This window comes from Equus przewalskii, chromosome 3, assembly GCF_037783145.1.
Source record: "Equus przewalskii isolate Varuska chromosome 3, EquPr2, whole genome shotgun sequence".
In the NCBI taxonomy this organism is placed as follows: domain Eukaryota; kingdom Metazoa; phylum Chordata; class Mammalia; order Perissodactyla; family Equidae; genus Equus; species Equus przewalskii.
The window spans coordinates 76,401,388-76,409,973 of record NC_091833.1 but is presented as its reverse complement, the minus strand read 5'-3'; the positions used below and the strand labels follow the sequence as shown (position 1 = coordinate 76,409,973).

Here is an 8,586-nt window from a genome sequence, read left to right as displayed (position 1 = left end):
AATCCTGAGCTGAATACTCCATTGGCCGTTTTCTCCTTACTGGAATTAGAATTATGTCAAAAGCCAACCCAACGGTACCTGTACCTGAGTCATACTGTAGTTTTTATTATAACGTGCCAAATACCCTACTGAGCTCATCAGGCGAGCCGTGCATCTTCCCATATTGCAGTGTCTTTGACTGGGATAATTTACCAGATGGAAGAATCTCATATGTTTGATTGGGAAACTTTAGGCTTCGGTCAGCCCAGAAGGTAAGTGTGCGTAAAGTGAAGAAAAGGCCCCGGACTTGCCCTCTGAAATTAGGAAATGAAGGTGGGGAAATAGGCAACTGATGTTATCTTAATGACATCAGAGTATGGCCTCCAGCTTCTTGCCTCTATGGCAGCAGTTTTCTACAATGGCGTTGTAGAAGCACTCTGTTATCATTAGTGAAGTACCTAAATTCTCAAAAAAGGGAGAGTGCATTCAGAGTTAGCCCTCTGTAAGTCCTTCTCACTTACCTGCCTTTTAATAAACTTTGCTGAATGTCAGAGAAAGGGATGTATTATTACTAGCGCAGGGGAGTTGCATGTAATCCAAGCTTTGTGCTCTGTGACCATCATCTGTCATGGGGGTGGTGGGAAAAGTAAGACTAAAAACTACTGTGGCATGAGACCCTTTTGCAAACTGTTTCCTCTCTTTCTGCCTCAGAAGCTAAGAGTTGGGGCCCAGATGTAGTCAGTATCTTTTGAAGGTCTCATTCTCTCTTGCTAGGTCCGTCCTACATGATGAAGCACTATTCTCCTGATAGCCTTCTCTCGCCTGGCTTTATTTCCCGTGTTCTGAGTGATGATAATATATCAGCCACTTTTCCAGCTGTGTGATCTGGCAGTTGTTGAGTTGCAGCTGACAATAGCCCAGAATATAAAGAAAAGCCCATTTTAGCTTTCAGAGTTACATGAGGGATCTCAACTCCTTTCCTCTCTCCCCATAGTTGGAAGCCTTCCAATTAATAACCAGGAGAGGAAAACTCACCCCAGAGTTCTATTGGGAAGAGTGGGAGGGGATTTTGCATGATGTGCTTTATATTTAGAGTATCCACAGTATTTTATCAATATAAATAATGTGGGAGAGTGGATTCTGTGAGGCTGAGGATTCTATATGGTACACCCGCTAAAATAAGTAAGTAAATGAATAAAACATCACATCAGTGCCAGAATGTGGACTTAATCTTTCAGGGAGCAGGGCTGTGGGATCCCACTGAAGAATACTCAGCTTATCGTCCTGAGACAGGTGCTGCCTACAGGCTGAGCACCAGCATGATTTGTTTCCTACTGAAAAGTCAGGAGCATTGCGGAGGACAGCACACTGCAGTTTGTTTTCAGAGTGCTTCCTTCATTCACTTATTAGAAAATATTTCTTGAAATAACTCGTCCTGAGTCAGGGCTGGCATCTTACTAGGAAAAATGCACATTTGAGGGACCTAGTATTGTTTATCCATGGAAGACTGTGTGTTTTAAACTTTTGGCAATTAATCTGCTCACTTCCAGTGACCTAGAACCACAGCTCAGCCAGGAAGTCTTTATTAAGTGCCTCTGTTCCCACTACAGTTCCGTGGGTCACATAAAGTGTGCAAGGAAGCAGTCTACTTGGAGAGATAACATAAGCATGGATTTTGAAAAATGAAGATGCAATCAAGGCTCAGTTATTTAGAGGCACTAAGTTTCACTAAAATACCGATACCTACCTTGGCAGTCATCTTTCATAGTCTGCTAAAGCCCTCATCTCCACAGAGGCCTCTTGGGATCGTGCTGGAAGGAGGAGGATTCCCCTCGGAATGTGTCTGTCTGCCCTTGACTGCAGAGGCTCACTGCATACTTCAGAGTTTAGTGCCGGTGTTAGGATCTAAGTTGGTTTCCAGCCCTCCAGAAAAAAAGGAGAAGCCCTTATCTCGTGGTTCTTTGAACTCTCATGTTGAATTGTATGTGTGTCTCTTATTGCCTCTGTATCCGATATATTACAAATATTACTTGTTTTTGTATTTCTCTAGAATTGTAGAAAGCTTGAAAGAGGTTTAACATTATTTTCTCGCTATCCAGAATACTACCACATGCCAGTGAGATTTAATATGTTCTGAGATTGGGGTGAAATAGCATAAACCAACCTTATTTACATCTTCTGAGTAAATCTGAATTACTGTGAAAGATATCTGAAGCTCTTTAGCTTTCTTTCTCATTATGTACTTTCCAACATTTTTTTCCTCTTCATTCTCTCTTTTCTCCCACTTTGCTTTCATATTTTCCACTCTTCTTCTCTTCGTCATCTTTTTCTTTTCTTTGTTTTTTTAATATCAATTATTTCTTTATTGAGTTCATAATAGTTTACATCAATGTGAGATTTCAGTTGTACGTTATTTCTTGCCTGTCACCACATAAGTGGTCCCCTTCACCCCCTGTGCCCACTCCCCACCCCCTTCCCCTGGTAACCACTGAACTGTCCATGTACTTGTTTATATTCCACATATGAGTGAAATCATCTGGTGTTTGTCTTTCTCAGACTGGCTTATTTTGCTTAGCATAATTCCCTCTAGGTCCTTCCATGTTGTTGCAAATGGGATGAATGTGTCTTTTTTTCTGGCTGAGTAGTATTCCATTGTATATATATACCCCATTGTCTTTATTCAATCCTCAGTCGATGGGCATTTGTGTTGCTTCCGTGTCTTGGCTATTGTGAATAGTGCTGCAGTGAACATAGGGGTACATATGTTACTTTGGATTGTTGATTTCAAACTGTTTGGGTAGATACCCAATAGTGGGATAGCTGGGTCATATGGTAGTTCTATTTTTAGTTTATTGAGTACTCTCCATACTGTTTTCCATAGTGGCTGTACCAGTTTGCATTCCCACCAGCAGTGTATGAGGGTTTCCCTTCTCTCCACACCCTCTCCAACATTTGTTATTTTTAGCCTTAGTGATTATAGCCATTTTAACAGGTGTCAGGCGGTATTTTAGTGTAGTTTTGATTTGCATTTCTCTGATGATTAGTGATGTTGAACATCTTTTCATCTGTTATTGGCCATCTGTATACCTTCTTTGGAAAAATTTCTGTTCATCTCCTCTCCCCATTTTTTGATTGGGTTGTTTGTTTTTTTATTGTTCAGTTGTCTGAGTTCCTTATATATTATGGAGATTAACCCCTTGTCAGATATATGATTTGCAAATATTTTCTCCTAATTGATGGGTTATCTCTTTGTTTTGATTCTAGTTTCTTTTGCCTTTCAGAAGCTCTTTAGTCTGATGAATTCCCACTTGTTTATTTTTTCTTTTGTTTCTCTTGTCTGAGAGGACATGGTATTTGAAAAGATCCTTTTTAGTTCGATGTCAAAGGATGTACTACTGATATTATCTTCCAGGTGTTTTACAGTTTCAGGACGTATCTTCAAGCCTTTGATCCATTTTAAGTTTATTTTTGTGTATGGCATGAGATAGTGGTCTACCTTCATTCTTTTGCACATCGCTGTCCAGTTTTCCCAACACCATTTATTGAAGAGACTATCTTTTCTCCACTGTATGTTCTTGGCACCTTTGTCAAAGATTAGCTGTCCGTAGATGTGTGGTTTTATTTCTGGGCTTTCAGTTCTGTTCCATTGATCTGTGTGCCTATTTTTATATCAGTACCATGCCATTTTGATCACTATGGCTTTGTAGTACATTTTGAAGTCAGGGATTGTGATACCTGCAGCTTTGTTCTTTTTTCTCAGGATTGCCTTAGCATTCTGGGTCTTTGCCCCACATGAATTTTAGTGTTCTTTGCTCTATTTCCTTGAAGAATGTCGTTGGGATTCTGTGGAATCTGCATTGAATCTGTGGGTTGCTTTGGGTAGTATGGACATTTTAACTATGTTTATTCTTCCAATCCATGAGCAAGGAATCTCTTTCCATCTGTTTATGTCAATATCAGTTTCTCTCAGTAAGGTCTTATAGTTTTCATTGTATTTCATTTCATTTCACCTCCTTGGTTAAATTTATTCCTAGGTACTTGATTCTTTTAGTTGTGATTGCAAATGGAATTGTATTCTTGAGTTCTCTTTCTCTAAGTTCATTATTGGAGTATTGAAAAGCAACTGATTTTTATAAGTTGATTCTGTACCTTGCAACTTTAGTTGTTAATTATTTCTATTAGTTTTCTGATGGATCTTTTGGGATTTTCTATATATAAGATCATGTCATCTGCAAATAGCAAGAGTTTCACTTCTTCACTCCCTAGTTGGATGCCTTTTATTCCTTTCTCTTGCCTAATTGCTCTGGCCAACACCTCCAGTACTATGTTGAATAAGAGCAGTGAGAGTGGGCATCCTTATTCCTGTTCTCAGGGGCATGATGCTCAGTTTTTGCCCATTGAGTATGATGTTGGCTGTGGGTTTGTCGTATATGGCCTTTATTATGTTGAGGTAGTTCCCTTCTATCCCCATTTTGTTCAGAGTTTTTATCATAAATGGCTGTTGGATCTTGTCAAATGCTTTCTCTGCATCTATTGAGATGATCATGTGGTTTTTATTCCTCAATTTGTTGATGTGGTGTATTCAGAATCTCATGTATAAGATAGTCCATTTTCTGATAGCCTCTTATTTCCTTAGTCTAAACCGATTCAGTCTCTTCCCTCTGCCCCTTCTAAGTTATTTTTCTCATGTCTTATTCCATCTTGTGTTGTGAGTTTGTGGTTAAAGTGACAAGATTGTCTTTGTTTTTGGTGTTTTCCTTCCCTTTAGCCTAATGCTATAGTTGAATATTTGCTATCCTATTCTGATTCTAACTGTTTATCTCTTTACTCTGTGTTTGGTGATCCCTTTCTCCCTTTTTTTCTTTATTCAGGTATGAGGGCCTTCTTGAGGATTTCTTGTAGGTGTGTCTCATGGCTAGGAAGTCCTTTAGCTTTTGTTTGTCTGGGAAAGATTTAATTTCTCCCTCATATCTGAAGGATATTTTTGCTGGATAGAGTATTCTTGGCTGAAGATTCTTGTCTGTTAAACTTTTGGATATGTCAGTCCATTCTCTCCTAGCTTTTAAGGTTTCTGCAGAGAAATCTGCTGAAAGTCTGATAGGGGTTCCTTTCTAGGTTATTTTCTTCTGCCTTGCTGCCCTGAGTATTCTTTCTTTGTAATTCATTTTTGCCAGTTTTACTACTATATGCCTTGCAGTAGGTCTTTTTACATTGACAAATCTAGGAGATCTGGAAGCTTCTTCCACACAAAGTTCCCTCTCTTTCCCTAGATTTGGGAAGTTCTCTGCTATTATTTTCTTGAACATGCTTTCTGCTCCATTCTCCTTCTCTTCACCTTCTTGAATATCTATAATTCTTATGTTGCATTTCCTCATTTAGTTGGATATTTCTCGGAGATTTTCTTCATTTCTTTTTAGTCTTAGTTCTCGCTCCTCCTCTGCCTGGAGCATTTCAACATGTGTATCTTTGATTATGCTGATATGTTCCTCTATGATGTCCACTCGAGCATTCAGGGAATCCATATTTTATTTTATCTCTTCCAGTGTGTCTTTCATCTCTAATATTTCTGATTGATTCTTCTTTATAGTTGCAATCTCTTTTGTGAAGTAGCTCCTGAACTTGTTGAATTGTTTCTCTGTATTCTCTTTTACCTCGTTCAGTTTTTTGATGATAGCTATTTTTAATTCCTTGTCGTTTAGCTTATATGTTTCTCTGTCCTCAGGACTGAGTTCTGGGTGTTTGTTGTTTTTTCTCTGGTCTGGAGATTTGTTGTAGTGTCTGATGTTGGAAGGTCAGCTCTTTCTCATTCTGATATTATTTGGTTGCAGTTACAGCCTATTGCCAGTGGGTGGGGGTTGAGAGCCTCGTATTCTCAGCCCTCCACCTTCAGCAGAGATGGTACAGTGTGGGTCAGGAGAGGGGTTCTTTCTCCTGTGTGCAGTCCCTGGTTTCCTGATCAGCTCTCCCTATCTGGTCTCCTGGAGTCTTGGCTTAATGAGGTCACCCTGTGTGAAAGCTTTCGCTCCATTCGAGGGCTTCCCTCTAGGCTGCAAGGGTGCTAGGTAGTCCTGGGTGAACCCCTGGATGCGTGACCCCTCCCCTACTCCTTCCCTCACGGATCCTTCTGCAGCAGTGATCACAGTCTTTAGGGGCGGGAGTGATGCTCTCTCTTACCCCATTCCAGTTCCTCCGAGGGGGGCTCCAGCCTCTGCACCCTCCACCATGTGGCTGCGCTCTCTGAGGATTTTGTGTTGTTAGGATATCTTCTGTTGGAATATGGTTGCCCCTTTTTGTTGTATGTTGGAGGGGAGAGAGTCCCAGGCAAGTTCACTCTGCCATGATGCTGACGTCACTCCCTCTTTTCTCTTTTTTGTAATAATTAGGAAATACTAAATATTGGTCAAGACATACCTGTTCGTTAATTCAGTGAATTTCTTAATGCTAACTAGCACTACAGTAACTTTTTTTTTTTTTTTTGGCATACTTAATATATACTGAACATTCTGCTAAATGCTTTATATGTAGTACTTAATTTAATCCTTACAAGTCAATAAGCTGTGTATTATTATTATCCCTATTTTACAGACAAGAGAATAGAAACTTGAGAGATTATGGAACTTACCAAAAGTCTCATAGCTAGTAAGTGAGTGAATTGACTCAAACCAAGTGACTCTGGAGCTCATGTGCCTTGCATAGAGTGATCTCTCAGTTCAAATAGTGTCACCAAGACACACTTTCAGAATGAGGGAAAGTGATTAAAAGCATGGTATTTGGGGGGGCCAGCCTGCTGGCTTAGTGGTTAAGTTCACGCACTCCACTTCAGTGGCCCGGGGTTCATGGGTTTGCATCCTGGGCGTGGATCTACACACTGCTCATCAGGCCATGCTGTGGTGACGTTCCACATAAAATAGAGGAAGACTGGCACAGATGTTAGCTCAGGGCCAGTCTTCCTCACACACATACAAAAAGCATAGTATTTGCAATTAGACATACTTGGTTTGAATCTCAGCGTTGCCACTTACTAGCCATGTAACACTGGGTGAATCATTTCACCTCTCTGAGCCTCAGTTTCTTCATCTGTAAATGTGGAAAGGAATAACCTACAGAGTGGTTATGAAATATTATATGTGAAACTCAGCCTGGTACATAGCCAAAGTCTAGTAAAGTTTACAAGTATTATTGTTTATGGAAGAAAATAGCATTTGCCCCCTTTGCTGTCAACTTCACTTAATTACAAACATATTTTGAAATATCTTTAATTGCCCTCCATAACCATTGGCAATTTACCATTAATGAATGTATCTAAAGATTCCTTATCTCCATTCATATCTTCATCCTGTGCAGTTCTGGGGGTTAGTAACTAGTTCTAAAATTTCCCACATGAGTTGTGAAGGAGCATAATACAGTCGTTCCATTTAACGGTTCCAGAATGATCTCTCAGCCTTCTGCCTGATACCCTGGTGCTTCATCAGTATTTGGATATTGGTCTAGGAAAGGAATCCCTGAAAAACTGATGGAGAGGAATTCCTCAACGGTCTGTCTTCAGATCCGTCTCCTGCCTGGCTAGATAGCTGGAGATCAGGCTCAGAATTCAGAGACCTGGTTTCTTCACTCAGCTGGCATCTGACCTTGTTCAGCTCACTTAACTTCACTAGCCTGTTGCACAAAGCAGGTAGTGACCTAACCATCACTCTCAACTCCTCGAACTTGTTATGTGAGAGGCACTTGAAAAATAGCAAGTGACGCGATTCAGCAGAAATGAATCTGCATGTAGATTTGATTTTCTGCGTGAAATTTTATTTTGAAAGAATTTGATATTGAAGGTAAAGGATATACAAAAGGTAAAGCATAATACTTTTGTAAAGTTATGTCCCAAATTCTGAGTTTTTAAGTTATGCTCCAAAACCAAGCTTGGCAGCCACAAAGTCTCAAGTTTAATAAAGCCTTCTTCCTTCTTTAAGAAGGGGAAGATTTTGTCCAACTCTGAGATGGAGTTTCAGTACTTGAGAATCAAAATGATCAAAACCAAAGTAGAGATTTCAGCAGCGTGAACATCAGCTCTGGTGTTGGCTGTGTCAGGGAGCTCATTTAATCCCTTTGGCAGCTCTCAGCTTGTTGTTGCGTGTGATGCTTTCTCATCTTCATTTAGCCAAAGTGACTGCCACATACACAATGGCTTATGTCGATAAATAGTTGCTGACTCTTACACTGAAATGCCTAACTTACTGGGAAGGGTGATAACTTTCCTTGATTAGCATTTGCCAACTTTTTTTTACTTGATCTAGAGCAAGAAATATGTTTTATATCAGAACATATGTGCGTATAAAGTTGTGTATATAAACACACATAGAAATAAGAGTTTCATGAAGTAGTACTCACCCTATTTTGTATTCCACTCTGTTCTCTTCTCTTTTTTTCTTATCTAGTTTTATGACCGACTTTATTTAGGTTATGACCGACTAAGTTGATTGCAGGGTCCAGTAAATGGGCTGTCATCCACTGTTTGAAGGACACTGGCCTTAGAATTTCTCTTAGTCCAAACTTCACTGGGCTTCACCTGCCCATGAGGGAGGACTTTGCATCCTCTTTGCAGCTCACCTCCAATAC

General features: G+C 40.0%; 1 protein-coding gene across 19 annotated transcripts in view; it reads left to right on the top strand.

Moving 5' to 3' along the window:
* Positions 1–8,586, top strand: part of CRACD (capping protein inhibiting regulator of actin dynamics) — a 308,280-nt gene that overhangs the window by 180,810 nt on the left and 118,884 nt on the right. Inside the window, exon 1 of one of the 19 annotated variants that reach the window (XM_070614785.1) lies at positions 36–251. The exons of the other annotated variants lie outside the window; for them this stretch is intronic. The gene's annotated coding sequence lies outside the window, so the exon portion shown is untranslated. Of the gene's footprint in view, positions 1–35; positions 252–8,586 lie in introns of those variants that run through there. 19 annotated transcript variants of the gene reach the window in all.